General features: G+C 43.8%; 1 long non-coding RNA gene across 1 annotated transcript in view; it reads right to left on the bottom strand.

Moving 5' to 3' along the window:
• LOC125090979 (uncharacterized) overlaps positions 1 to 10,613 on the bottom strand; it is a 32,050-nt gene extending 21,437 nt beyond the window's left edge. The window contains exons 1-2 of the long non-coding RNA XR_007124538.1: positions 10,572 to 10,613; positions 7,270 to 7,335 (exon numbers count right to left, since the gene is read on the bottom strand). This is a non-coding gene — a long non-coding RNA (uncharacterized LOC125090979). The remainder of the gene's footprint in view (positions 1 to 7,269; positions 7,336 to 10,571) is intronic.
• Between the last annotated feature and the right edge of the window lie 5,085 nt (positions 10,614 to 15,698).

Genomic DNA, 15,698 nt, shown 5'->3' with positions numbered 1-15,698 from the left:
TCAGACACTTAACCATCTGAGCCACCCAGGTGTCCCCTCTCCCCCAACCATTTATTTCTCACACTTCTGGAGGCCAGGAAGTCCAAGATCAAGGCACAATCAGATTCAGTGTCTGCTGAGAGCCCATGTTCTGGCTCATGGATGGCTGTCCTCTCACAGTGTCCTGGCATGGGTGAAGGGTCAAGCGCTCCCTGGAGTCTCTTTCATAAAATCTCTAATCCCATTCATGGGGACTCCACCCTCAAAACCCCTAAGTCCCCACATCCAAATACCATCACACTGGGGACGAGAATTACACATATGAATTTGGGCGGGGGGGAGCACAAACATTCTGTCTATAGCAAGTCACGCTAATGCCAAACTAACCAACTACCCCAAACTTTGTGGCTTCAAACAGTCACTGATTCCCACTAATCTGTTGGTCATCTGGGGCGTGGCTCATCACACAGTCTGAGGTCTCTATGCCTCCATGGCTAAGCTAGTTGAGCTCAGATGAAGCAGCATGTCTCTGCTCCCATGAATCTCATTCCTCCTGGGTCCGGCAGACTGGCCCAGGCATGTCTCCCTTCTGGGCATGGCCAAGGGCAAGCATGCAGGTGCTTTTGCAAAGCCCCCTCTTCTGCCGGGTGTGCTAAACTCCCATTGATCAAAGCAAGGCCCAAAAGGCTAAGCCTGGAATCAAGAGACCAGGAATAGATTCTGCCTCTTCGTGGGAGAAGCAGGACAGTCACATGGCAAAGGGCACGGTTGGAGAGAAGGGTGACGATTGCCATGAATGCAGTCGGTCCTATCTAGTGGCTTTTAGGGAACCAGCTCCAAGCTGGAGTACTATTCAGGCAGAGTTCACAGCAAGCCCTGATGCTGAGTAAGGAAGATACCATTCCTGCTTCAGCGGCCCCACAGTCCCCAAGGAACGTGTCCAACAGGGACAGCTCATTAATATTAAAGAGGATGGTCATCGCAACGAGAAGCATTATTGCAGCATTCGATAGTGAAAATAAGTGGACTTCCTAGAGAATGTCGCCCACTGGGGACATGGAGGTGGCTTCCTAAAACATCTCTATAAAGTTCATATTCAAGCAGTGCTGTCAACTTCGAATCTTGAACACTGATGAGCCACCATGTCCAGGGGCTAAATGACGCCTGTAGCTCACCTGTCCCCAGGTGAGAGAGACTAAAGCTTCAGACGGCAGTGTCATCAGTTGCCGGGCGGAGGCAAAGGGCCTTAGCCCTTTCACCTGCAGGTGCTCTCCATCAGGGGAATGAGAAGCCAGCTCTAGATGAGCATCAGACTGACAATAAGACGATATTCTAGACGCTTTCCGAATATGCGGGAAGAAGGAAAGAGAGTTGGTTCTCTCCTTTGGGGAAAGAGCTGTTCCAGCTCTTTTTTGTTGTTGTTGTTGTTGTTTTTGTTTGTTTGTTTTGTTTTGATAACGAAGTTATGCAGGAAATAATGTGTAAAATGGGTGCTACGTAAACAAACCTTCACAGTGGCGCTAAAGCTCACCAAACACAAGGCATTTGGTTGAATCAGCCAAATGGTGCCCATGCCTCCTGCAGGGGCAAACCAGCTGGCGTGGCAGAGTCCTTGCAACCAAGACCTCAGGGCGCCTGTGCGAGTGTGCTCACGGGTGTGTTTAACATTTATTCCACAAACACTCGTCATGGACTTGTTCTTTGAGAAAACAGTACGCAAGAGCAGGAGCTAGAAAGGAAGGGAAACAAAGGACGGACTGTGCTCTCATGGGCTCCTTTTCATCCAAGTGAGGACAAGGTGTTGGGATGAAGGTAAAGGACAAAAAGTTCAAGGTGTTGGGATACAGGGTATTCTCCTCTGTGTGTCTATGTTCATTGATACAAGTCACTGTGTTCATCTGAGCTGCCTCCTGCCTTAGAAACAGACTTCTAAGTCCTGCGGTTCCAAATCAGGGAACTTCAGTGAGTGTCCCAGGGGTCATGAGCAGGACAAGCCAAGATTCTAAAAAGAGAGGCCAAGGGGCAGAAGATTCTCCCAGCTCTCCCTACATAGGTTCCCTTTTTGAGGAAGGTCAGAGCTCTAGACAAGCGAGCGGGCAAGAGGAGTGGGGCATGGACCAAGAAGTCCCCTTAAATTAATCTAGCCCTACAGAAGCACATTAGGTCAACGCCTGCAGTGGATAACATACAAGGATCCAGATGTGGCCTGTGGCCTAACAGAGTTCTGGCAAAATCTCAGCTTCTCCAGTCATTGTAAATTGGCTCTCACAAGAGCCTTCTATCAGTGAAAATGACCACATTAGTGAAATTTATCAACTCAAGAGTAAAGCTGAAAAGTAGCCATCACACATCATGTGGTTCTTTCCTCAAGAACTGCTTCAAGTTCTTTCTTCAAGAACTGCTTCTGCTCTTCAAGACCTTGGCTTTCTGTAGCCAGACAGAGCGTCCCACTAAGACTCTACATGTACGAAGGCATTCCTGAATGACACTTGGCTGAGGATTTTAAATGCACCCCAGGTCCCATGTCTCCGAATAATTTTGCTTTATGGGTTCAGAGATGAGAGCAGGTGAAGACTTATAAACAATGACTAACTCCATGTTCTTTGAACATCCATACCCTGTTAATAAAATCCTGAGATGTACAGGAACAAAGCCAATGTCCCATCTAGGCAAAGCCCATACGCATTGTATTCCTATTCAAATGTATTGAATTTACCCATACATTAATGAAATTACTTATCCAGAATATAAGGATTATTCCAGACATGGTTTCTCCCACTGTTCTGGAAGCTGGAAACCTGAAATCAAGGTGTGACCAAGAGCTGTGCCTTCTCGAAGGTTCCGGGGAAGAACCTGTTCCACATCTTTTTTCTCTTAGCTCCTGGTTCACCAGTTATCCTTGGAGTCCCTTGCTTGGCAATGGCATAACTCCATTCTCTGGGCTCTGTTTTTCTTTGGCGTTTGTCTCTTCCCTTCTGGTAAGAACACAAGTCATACTGGATCGGGACCCGCCCTAATTACCTCATCTTATCTTTTTTTTTTCCCCTTTCTTTTTTTAAGTAGGCTCCACATGGAGCCCAACACAGGGCTTGAAGTCAGGACCCTGAGATCAAGACATGAGCTGAGATCAATTTTGGCCCCAATGCTCTCTCTCTTTCTCTCTTTCTCTGGATCAGCTCAGCCTGTCAAGCCTGGGATTCCCAAAACCCCATCATTAGTTGCATCATTTTTTCAAGAAAGGATGGGCAACCAACAGTAATCTTTTGGTTAAGTTGTCAATTTTAAAGAGAGTGATTTTTTTTTTTCCTCTTCAAGTATCTGATGAGTCTGTAGTTATGAAAACCGAAACAAAAATGCCCTTATATTCTCAAAATCACTCAGCCGGTTCATGGTAGAGCCAAGCTACTGCCTCTTTCTCCCACAGTAGGTCTCTGGCTATCTGACAGTTTCCCCCTCACTGATTTTCCTGCTCCCACTGCTAATAATCTATCCTTGATACCATGCCCATTTCTTTTCTTGACTCCAATCTTCCAATGGCTTCCCATATCATGAGGAATGAAATGTGTTTTTTTAGCATAGCTTATGAGGCCCAATTAAATGATCTGACCTCGCCCTTCCACTTAGGTCTCATTTCCTACCTCTTTTCTGCTGACACACTCCATCTGACCACTCCTACCTGTCCGCCAGTTGATAAACACACAGCAGAAGGGTCCATGCCTTACAGCCACTTACCCGATACCCTGGAAAGCATCTTGTGTTGAGAAGAAATCACATAATTATTTACTATAGGTAATAACTGAAAGAAACCCAGATGTCCAGCATTAGGACAATAAAATGGAACATTGATGAATCCTTAAATTTAATGTCATAAAAATATAGAAATAGCTATGGCAACTTAGCCTCAGAATGCTCACTATCCACTATATCTAGTGGATGATCTAAGTTAATAAACAACTAGCATAGGATGATAAATGCAGCTCTAAAATAATTTACAGTGTGGGAATGGAGGAGAAGAACTTCAGGAAGAAAGTGAGCATAGCGACATCAAAGTTGGGCTTTCAAGTTTGAATGGGAGTTTGCTGTGCAGTTAGGGAAGGAGAACTGTCACGACATCAGAGGACTTAGAAGTAGCAACTGCAAAGACCTGGAAGCCTCAAATAGACTTTGGGGGAGTGATGGGCGTTTCCACTTGCTAGATCATTACATGCAAGGAGGGGTGGGAAACTAGAGTACTGAGTGTCTCTTTCTGGAAGGAGTCTCCTGAAGGTTAAAACAAGTGTCCACAGATGGATCTGGGCAAAAATCTCACCAGGACACAAAAGGGTGGGAATCTGTTCCAAAGCCAGTCCACACTTGGATCAATTAGTCATGGGAAGCTCTGTTTCCAGGAAAGCCTCAGGCTTGTAGCCCAACTTCATAAATGCAGGAATATTTTAATCCCAGTATTTTTCTCCCTTAAAGTTTCCACCTCTTGGTTGAAAGTGCCTATCTGAACTGGCACGTTGTCTACTTTTTCCATTAGAATCTTTAACATATTAATCATAGGTATTTAAAATTCCCTGTCTCAGCTGGCCGGTTAGCTCAGTTGGTTAGAGCGTGGTGCTAATAAAATTCCCTGTCTCATCATTCCAACATCTTCGTATCTGAGTCTGGTTCTGGATGATCGCTTTGTCTTTTCAGACTGTGTTTGTTTCATACCTTTTCATATGCCTTGTAACTGTTGAAGACGATACATGTTAGGTAGAACATTAAGTACTGAGATAAATATTTTTCATGCTTGGGCTGAGTTTCAAGTTGGTCATCACTATGGTTATGCCTGGCATGTCATGGGTTTCAAATTCTTCTAGAAATATCTTGTGTATAGGATGTACGTTAATGTGACGGGCAGTTCTTCCCCAGTGTCTACTCCCTGCATGGCTTCAGGTCACCCACATGGCTTTGGGTGTCCCCGGAGAGAGCTATACCTCCCCCAGATGTATCCTGCTGTTGTTTTTTATTCCACTATAAACTCTACTCAATGTTTGCTAGCATGGGGGTAGGGTCTTGGGCATTCTCTGTTGCTTTGATGAAGCTTCAGTTTGCAGCAGGCACTGAGTCCCAGGGGTGTGGCCTTCCAAAATGTTCCTGGCTTTATGCCAGATGGAGGAAGCCTAGCAGAGCTTCCTTCTTTCCTGGATTGAACTCTTTTATTATTTTTCTGTTCCAACCTTCGCTACAATGGGTTGCCACCAATTCCTGCTGCCAATGAAGACTTTAATTCCTTAGAGAAAGAGAGGTATATAGGTCCGAATGGAGTTTTAGCAATAGCTGCTGTTCCCTCTTTCAGACAACACCATGAAGGAGGAATTCTTAGGATCCTTCCCATTTCCCCTAGGAGAGTCTGGGGGGATTCTTAGAGAAAAGCCTGCAAGCTAGCATGAACTTCCCTATGTCTACAGTTTCCAGAGATGCCCCACTTGCCTACTAGCCTACACGAATCAGTGTTAGCAATATGTAAACAGTTCTAGCAGAATCTGCTTACCCATTTCGGTGACATCAAGTGACATCTGCCCAGGTAGGCAGGAGCTCAGATCCCATTTCTCCCTGCAAATATCCATGTCTCTCCAGACTTCGAGTTTGTTATCTGCCCTGTTCTCTTGGTTTTTAGGAGGGTTCAAAAAAAGCAATTAATTTTCAACATGTCTAGATTTTTTTGTTGTTTGCCTTGCAGGAGTGGGAGCAATGCTCTTTTCAGCCCTCTCCGTCTCTGAGCCCAATTGCTGGTATATTTGATCAGCGACTTCCTTTGATGGCTCCCTGTGTCCAGGGATTTGGTTCAGCAACAAATGATTCTGTGTTCCACGCTTCTCTCTTGCCAAAAGTTTTGTTGGAATTTCAGCCTGCCTCCCTCAAATAGCTAACCCCATGTGAAGGCAGAGTTTTGCAGGAAGCTGCCTGCTGTGACGATCATATATACTGCTGGGGCAGACAAGTAATGCATTACCAGATTTCTCTGAGCATCTGAAATCAGCTTTTAAAATGTCAGACATCCCTGTGATGCCCTATTGCTTCCATGTGCCACATGATAATTTTCCTCTGAGGGAGGTGGAGGACCCAGAATTGGGGCTATTCTTTATCCACAGAAGTCAACGGGGTATTTATTAAACATCTATTATGCAAGTAGGGTGGTTTTGAGCTCTGTGGAGGGCTATGGGACATGACTCTTGTTTTTAAACTTTGAGGCAAGAAGAGGCAATAGTCCAGACCTCTGGTTACATAAGTTCAAATGCTTATGTACATAATATTCAGTTGCTCAGAGGATCCCTAAAATTGTCAAGCTCACAATTAGGAAGACCCTTAATCCTATAAATGCAGCCCCAGCCAGAGGTTCATTACTCACCAGCAGTAAATAGGTTGTCCCTTATTTGCTTCTGATATAGTCCCTGACTTCCCAGTTACTGACCCTATTTAACAGCAATGACTTATTTGGCTTTTAGCATCCTTCAGTAGACATAGCTCTGCCCCTTAATTCTGTCTCTTTCTTCCAAGACAAGAACTAACACCTGCACTTCTCCAGCGATGATCTCCATACATCAGTGTCATTATTGCTCTAATCTCTCTTTCACTTCTTCCTACAGTTCCTTGCTGCATGATCCCAGGGTAGCTGGCTGTCATAAGGTAGTCATTTACCATTTTTCCATCATTCATGGGTGGTTGGCACCACTGAATCCCCAGCCACCCTTTTTCTTGTGCCTCTTTCCAAAATGCCAGCTATAGAGTGACATTTTCTGGAGGCCCAGGAAGTACCGAGGGCAGAGTCCCAAGGCTTGGTGACACAGAAATGAAATACTATAGTGGAGGGATAGAAAAGCTGATCTCTAGAGACCAGGGCCCCCAGGTCAACACTCTATTCCATACAAAAAGAGCCGGAACAGGAAGAGAATTAGATGGTCCGAGGCATGGGATTGGAGTCACACCAACATGGGTTCCAGTCCAGGCTCCACAGGTATACCTACATGGTGACCTTGAGCAAAAGACTCAACACTTCTGAGTCTTATCTTCATGGGCTTATGTGAGGATTACATGATATGTTATATACAGAATATTTGACACATCGTCTGGTCCATCAAACACACTCAACAAATTCAAACATCTCTTACAACTGATACTGTAAGTGGGCCTTGATCACAGTGGAACAGGAAGGAGCCCTGTTCCTAACACAGGGAAGGAAGCCACAGCTGGACAAATAAGAGAAACACCATTAGATTCCTACCCAGTTGAGGGTTTAATAGAGGCCCTGGCTGCTCTTACATGTAGCCAAGGTGAGGCATTTCAAGAACCTGGTATTGTCCATTTCTGGCCCACTTCCCTCTGTGCCTATGGAAGGGAGAAGAGATGCTATCATTTCTTGAAATTTCCTATGGACAGGCCACAATACCAGGCACTTTTTACTTTCTCCTACTTGGTTTACCAACTGCTTTTCGTTCTATATGTCCCAACTGCCACAAGCGTTGCTAAAGAGCTAGGAGCCCTGGTATCACACTTTTCCAAATACTCAGTCATGCCAGCTGTCAACACCGCCCTCCGAGCATGTACCAATGCAAGAGTCCCGTAGTGTGGATATAGACATTCCCCCTCCAAGGGTTCCTGTAAGTCAGGACATTCTGGTCAGGGCATTGCTATTGCGGTCACATACCAGCATGATAAATAATCTGAACAAGTTTTCTCAGGTGCAATATTTATGGCTCAGTTTGAAGCAAATAACAGTCAGAGGCAATGGGTAAAAACTAATTTACTATAATGTCACCCTGGATATATAGCAAATAGCTGTAAACAAGTATGTACAATATAATTAAAAATATGATAACATTATAAAATAGGATGATGGCTAGTTAGAGAAGAAGATCTATCAAGTAGGAATATGTGTATATCACTTGAAATATTGCCTCAATTACTTGAAGTCATCATCTCAGGCTGCTCATCTCAAAAAAACAATCCTTACAAACGCAGACTTTCCATGACAAGGGCTGTTTATTTCTATACTTGGTTTCCTTTCCATTCCATCTGTCCACAGGAATTTCAGTTCAGCATTTGCTGAGCAAAGAGCCACAAGAGAAGGATGATACTCGAATTCTTAAGCTCTGTTGTGTCTCATTCTTGACTCTTCCAAGAGAGCTGAGCTAGGAAAAGCATATTTAAATCCCCCAGACTAAAATGCCTTGGAATAAATATGCACACGAGTAAGTGGGGGAAAAGCAAGTGGAATGGTTCATGACAAATGCAGTTAACTTAGCTACACCATTTCAACAGGTGAACCAATTCTCTGGGTGCAAAGTAGCTCCATCAGCAGGTAGGGCGAAAACCCGTGGCCTTTTCAGGATCCTGCCACAGAGATCAGGTGTGTCCCTTCCCTCTGTGTTGTGTGGTTTCCAGCTCCATTATCTTTCTCAGTGAGGCCAAGTCACCCCTTACGAAACTGATGCTAAGTTATTAAAGGTAAACTCAGCATTTATCTCTGGTTCTGAACCATCCTCCTCTAGTTACTCCTCACACTTGACTTCTGGTTCCTTCCAGCTATAAAACTTCCTCTTTACCCCCTTCCATCCTGGCCTCAACAATCAGCACTCAGCTCACTTCTCCTTGCTCTTATCAGGCTCTTCTCAGCTCACTTCCTGTTGTTCCTTATCTGAAGCAGCTTGAGGAACCACTCCTACCTAGTTAACTCCACATCTAGAACTTTCTATCATTCATTGCTTCATATGCAACTTCCCAAAAGGTTTGCCTTGGAAAATAATTGATATGGAAACAGGCACCGTGGATAAAAAGGACAGTAGCTAATACTCAGTGCATAATACATGCCAGGCGTGATACAGAACATTTTACATGTCTGAACTCATGCAATCTTCATAACAACCTTCTAAGGTTTACTACTTCACTTTTTAAATGAGGGAACTGAGTCACAGAGAGGTGAGGCAACTTGCCCAAGGTCATGTAGCTACTAAGAGGCTATACTGCTTCTCAGCATATATGTACTCAGTGCCCTAAAGAAGAGAAAAACAAAGGAATGGAAAATATATTTAAAGGAATAATTCAAGAAAACCTTTGAGAAATAAAAGAGTTGAATTTACATAAACACTGTATCTCCGAAAACCCTGGCAGAAAACCAATATTACTAAGATAATAAGTTACCAGCCTTCAAAGATAAAGAAGTTAAAAGCAAAGACCAGCAAAAAATAGCACATTTCTCTTATAAAGAGAAAAAAAAAAAAAAAACTGGCTTCCTTTCCCTCCATACCAAAGTTCATCACTTAAAATCAAAAAATAAACAAACAAAATAAAGACACTTGAGCAATATCAACAGAATGTAATTTATGGATTTCATACCCAGCCAAACTGTCACTCAAGTATTAAAAACACAAACATCTTTGTCTTCCAAGAGCTTATGTAATGTATTCCCCATGAGCCTTTCTTGAATAAGCTACCAGAGAATAAACTTAAGCCAAGAAGTGAATAATGAGGAAATGTCGGCCAAAATACTGGAATTAAGCACTGAATCCAATTTGCTATAGGACTAACTATAAAACAGCTGAAAATGTTATAAACAATGACAACTTAGAAATTTTTATCACTAACTGAAAAAGGAGGAATAAGTGGAAAAGTAATCTTGGTACCCTGGTTTCTTCATCTGTTATGATTGGGGGACAAAAAACATTATTCAAAACTAACTGAATAAGAACCACTTTGTTTAAAACAAATTAATAACAAAGTCAGAAAAAAACAAAACAAAACAAATTCCATGTCTGTCCTTTGAGGTTAAGCTAATGAGGGTTTTTCCAGTACTTTCTTTTTAGGATAAAGGAAGATGTATTTAGATGAAGTCCAAGTGAATGAGGTTATATCTGCATTTGATGAAAGAAATACATGGAAAATCTACCGTGTTGTCTATTCCAAGGGAGTTCTGGGACTGCTTCTTATTGATTCTGCTTAAAGCCAGAGGGAAGAAATAGAAATCCCCTCATGTTTAAATCACCTACCATCTAGGTGAGGCATAGGAGAAAGATGCAGATCTTCAGTGAGGGATAAAAAAGAGATTAAAGATGCCAAAGATAGAGGTGTAGCAAAATAATGGAAGATACAAGTTTTTTGAAAAATTAAAATTAAATCTGAACTATTGCAGTAGGTCTACCCACAGTTTAAGTACCAATTCAGATTTTAATAACTTTTCACCCTTGCTCAAAATTTTCTCCCAGAGCAGAGAGCTGCCTAATCACTTTCCAGCGACATCCTACCTATATTTCATGGTCCCTCATGTTCTTCTGCTTGACTGTAAGTGAGACCTGCACTGTCTCAGTAAGCTTCCAGTCATGCTTCTGTCTCTATCCTGTCCAAACTCAAGGGTCCATTGCTTTTAACACTGTCTTGATGGTACGTTCTAATCCCTTGACCCCATATTCCTGTGTTCCAGCAGCTCTGCAAATGGTTTTGGAGAAAGAGGCACAGATGTTTATGATCCCTGATGGGGAATGAGGGAGGCAGCTGAACAGATATTGAGAAAGATGTGGAATGACATTCACAGCTCAGCTGAGGTTAAAAGCAATACATTTGGGGGGTACCTGGGTGGCTCAGGTGGTTGTGTATCTGACTCTTGATTTCTGCTCAGATCTTGATCTCTGGGTTGTGAGTTCAAGCCCCATGTTGGGATCCATTCTGGGCATGGAGCCTACATTAAAAAAAAGAAGAAGAAAGCAATACATTTTTAGACATTCGTGGATGAGGTCATGTTGACAGAAGTCCACACTGGAATCTCTCAGGCTTTGGTGTCCTACCCACCCAGCTTTGAATTCTGCCTCTGTCACTTACCAGCTGCAGTGGACAATTGAGAAAGTCATTTCTTCTCCCTTCTAATTTGTTCCTCTCTAAAATGGGGGTCATAATAAATAGGCTACAGTCTTCTCATTTTAAAATACATAATCTCCTGTGACCTTGAGTCTCTCTCCAGCTACAGCCCAATATTTTTCTTTCTCTAAGGTCCAGTTTTTGAACTAGCGTTTCACACTTTCTGCTTTCATCTCTTTATCTCTCATTTACTCCACAAACAGCTACAACCTAAAGTCACTAATAGTCTGTTCAAATGCCACCTTTGCAGTGAGACCTTCTCTAAACCCCTCAATTTACAATACCGACCTGCGCTAATAGGAAACAGTGACCTGCTTCACTCCTGGGCATTCTCATGCCCCTCTCCTGATTTATCTGTCTCCAATAGCACTCCTGCCAAAACATGCAATGTGCTTATCTCTTCTGACTCCCTCTGCATCCTCCAATGAGAATGTGAGCTCCGTGAGAGCTGGGGCTTTTGTTGATTTGTTCTATGCCAACCTCATGTCAAATATTTGTCAAGTGAATAAATGAGCACATGCTTTTCAGTCCTTAACTCACTGATCATCTGAGACATCCATCCAATGCTGGTGTTTGCTTTCTCTATTTACTTTTTACTCTCTTGTCTGTTAGCTTCTGTGATTCTCATCATCACTTTGATGGTACTTGCCCCCCAGCTAAGCTACCCTTTCTTTCACTCACACAGTAGGGATCAAGAGGCTTGCAAACTTCCATATTTGATCTCTTTCTCTTCTCTTTCCTTCCTTAAGTTTGCTGATATGTGAGAGACTATTTCGGGAGCATGTATGCATTAACTTATAAAATGCTCACACCAGCCTGAGAAGTAGGAATTTATCATCAATATCTCATTTTATAAATGAGAAAACTGAGGCAGAGAGAGGTGAGTATCTTGCCCAAGGCCAAGAAAGTTAGTGTCAGAGTGAGATTCAGTTCTGGTCAATGTGGTTTCAGGGACTTGGGCAGCTCTTAACCATTTGGTAATGCTGACCCTCCAGGTATATTCTGACTCTCCATTCCCTCATACCCATCCAGTTCAACAACAATCAAGGTTAAATCCCTCTTTGCACCATCCCAAGATCTTTCTTGGGATGGGGACTTTCTGACCCTTTCTTGCTGATGAACACATACCCTGATCAGAACCTCTGACCCTTCACCACCTTCAGTCTTGTGCCCAGAAAGTCCTTCTATACACAGATGCCGAAGCACAGGCGTGATCTCCCTCTTCCAGTGGCCCTAGTTTATCAGACTTCTCAGTTCAGCTCTTAAGGCCTCTGTCACCTGAATCCTGTCTACTGCAAACTCTTTGCTCTCCTTCTTCCCCAAAGGGCTGCCTCACCCATCAACTCTGAGCAGATCAGGCTCTCCCCTTGTATCTGAACATATTGGGATTGAAGTTACCCTCTTTACCTCCAGATTCCTAGACACTTGCAGATATCTGGCACCCCGGAGATGTTTGTTCAGTCAGTTAATGTTCTTCTCTAAAACAATTGTTCTAGTTCTCATTCCTCCTACTTCGTGATGATTCCCATGCATCCTTCACAACTTGATGACCCTCATCAAGTTGGCTTCCCAGCTCTCACCCTCCCAGCCTAAGGTAGATACCCCATCATGTGTTCCCATGCCCCTAAGAATAATTTTATTACAGAGCCCATCATCTGGGTGGTGTTTGCTAGCTTACTTCCCAGATCACTTAGAGTGAATATTATGCTATGTAAGATTGGGAAGCTGAAGAGAGCCTTCCAATGGACACAATGAAGAGTTTCCTAGTGATATCACAAAAGACGTTCCCAAGAAGTTATAGTTTTGGGGCAGGGCTATCCTCACAAGGACGATTTGGAGAAATGTCTTTCATTTATTAGTGTCAGGAATTGGCTCTGATGTTGCAGTAGAACTTGTTAATGAAGCCAGTGAGTGCTGAAGCTGATCTGGTTCTCCCTTCCCCGGGGCTGCCTACAAAGCTAGAGCCCACTGTAGTACACACACATGGCCCCACAGCTTGCTTTGATTGTAATCGCTATCATTTGCTCAAGTTTGTTCAACACTCTCTTTGATATTAAAAATAATGGCAAACATTTCCTGAATGTTTAATAACTTTGGTTTGGGTATTACTGAACATGACCCACTGAGTTAGTGTTTCAACCATCACAAGATACAGGGATGACAGGCTGATCATGAATGTTCATCACTGGACACATCTGGTTCTCTCAACCTGGGCCTTTGCTATACCATCCCTTCTCAGGGCACATAATTGAGGAACTTTCTAGCTGACACAGTGTGGTGCAAGGGGTCCCCAACACGACCCCCAGGCTCCGTGATTTGCTAGAAGCCCTCAGCAAATAGCCATACTCATGACTATGATTTATTATTATGAAAGGACACATTCAAAACAAAAGGCACATGTGGTCAAGTACAAGAAAATCAGGAGCAAGCTTTTGAGCATCCTCTCCCAGCGGAGTCCCATGGGACGTGCTTTGTCCCTCAACAATGAGTCACGATGATACATGAAAAGTGTTGTCTACTGGAAAGCTCTTTGGAGACTCAGTGCCACAACTTTTTACTGGGCTGTGATGGTGTAGACACCCTGTATGTCCCACACATGCCAAAATCCCAGACTCCTAGACAGAAAGCAGACATTCAGCATAATCCACATTGTTTGTATGCACAGCATAGACATGCTGACCCACTCTTTTCTGTTCAAGTGATAGGAACTCCTAAAATCCAAGTTGCCAGATGACAGTCAAGGGTCCACCTAAGAAGGCCTTTCCAAAGTTGAGTGGGTAGACCTGTCATGAGAACCCTTTTCTGCATACCATATAAATGCAGAAGGGCCAGGAGTTCAGCAAAATGGAAGGGGGAGGGGTGGGTGGGAGGAGGAATGTTGGGGGTTGTGGGAGGAGAGGATGACAGGGGATAAGCCTCTGTCAACAATTCAAGGTATTATCCTGCCATGGACTTGTTACTCTCAGTTCATAGATGAGCAAACAGGAGCTGGAGATGTTAAGGAGCTGCCCATGAAGTGGTAAACCTTATGTTTAAATCGGGCCTGTGTGAATCCAAAGTCTACATTCCTCAACATCTCCCTTCCTGCTTCCCTTTCAGGTCTACCATCTTGTTTTTACCCATTTCAGCCTGCCATGATTATCTTGTTCCTCAGTCATTCTTTTACTTTTCAAATTTTATTATCATTTTTATTTTTTTTTAACGTGAATACAGGTGACACAATGTTACTTTTGTTTCAAGCATATGACACAGTGGTCCAACAAGTCAACACGTTGTGCTCACAGGAATGGCTACCATCTGTCACCAAACAATGCTGTGACCACACCATGCACAATATTCCCTGTGCTCTATCTTACATCCTCCAGACTTAGTCCCTCCATAACTGGAAGCCCGTCTAATCATTCTCTCGAATCACCTCCACTCTTTTCTGTAAATAGTGGTGGAAAGTACACGAAATTATGTTACTGTTCTTTTGAGTCCTCTCCTTCCCACCCTGGCCACACTGAGCTCCCTGAACTTGGAACTTGTCATGTCGCTCAGGCTCAGGACCTAAATAAATGCATGCCTTTGTAAAAAAGAAGGATTCAAGATCAGAAACATGGAGCACCTGAAGCCTCTGATACCACGGAGGAGCAAACCTGGAAGTATCCCAGGCCTGGGGACCTCTGGGGACAGCAGGGGACACCACCTTCTTTTGTCACGTCAACCCCAGTCCATCCTCTTGTGCAGGGGATCAGCAAGACTGTCAGTGAGTCCTGTTTATTGATTGGAGAGATCTCTGTTCCTTCCATGAGAAAACCATTCCCAAGCTGCCTATAGGAGCAGCTAGCTGCCTTGGGATAGGGGCTCAGGAGAAGAGAATCTGGTGAAGACGCAGGAATTGTTTAAAAACTCCTTTAAACAGTGATTGGCCCATGCTTGTTGCGGGGTTTGGCCTGCCAGCCACTGCCCTCTGGCCTCTGATGTTCATGCTCCGCACTTCTCAGGGGCCATCACCAACCTAGTGTCCCCTATTCGTACTCGAGTAAGACGCAGTCTGAGCAAAGAGCCAGCAGGAGCAAGGGTTTACCTTCACGTACTGTAGGCAGTCACACACAATGACACGTACTGTAGGCAGTCACACACAATGACACGTACTGTAGGCAGTCACACACAATGACACGTACTGTAGGCAGTCACACACAATGACACGTACTGTAGGCAGTCACACACAATGACACGTACTGTAGGCAGTCACACACAATGACAAGGTACTTGAGGAATATGTAATCAGTAGATTTAAAGGAAACATCAGTAATGTATGTAGCATGCACCCAGGAGAGGGAGCAAATTGTTGGCAGGAGAATTTTGTTTTTAATTAAACAGGTAATGTATGCCTGCATTTAGTCCTATAAATGAAAATGTATTCACCACAGAGGCACGAATCCTATTAGGCCCTCCTGTACATAAACTGTATCGGTGATTACCACTGATTATTGTACTATTAGAGGCCCGTGCCTGGAGTGGCTTGATTGTAGCATGTCTGGCTCCTGAAAGGGCTCCCATGTGCTTTGCCTGAATGGTGGTGAATCAGTGGGGTTTCAGATTGCCTGGTAGTTCAATTGTGGCTTTGAGTATTTGCAGGTGGGGGCTGCAAATTCACACTGTCGAATGCCATGTGGCCTTTATGCGGGGCCAAGAAAGGGAAGAGAGATCCGTGGGGGTAAAAGTGGGATCGTAGAGTGCAGAGCCTGTGTACAGACCCGCCCTGACAGGTGCCTGTCCATACCTCTGAAGGACGCTTTCTCAGTATGCTCAGAGCCTTGGGCCACTTTTATGTTGTAGGATGCATTAAAATCCCTCCT

Source organism: Lutra lutra, chromosome 18, assembly GCF_902655055.1.
Source record: "Lutra lutra chromosome 18, mLutLut1.2, whole genome shotgun sequence".
NCBI classification, from domain to species: Eukaryota; Metazoa; Chordata; class Mammalia; order Carnivora; family Mustelidae; genus Lutra; species Lutra lutra.
This window is presented reverse-complemented; position numbering and strand designations above follow the sequence as displayed.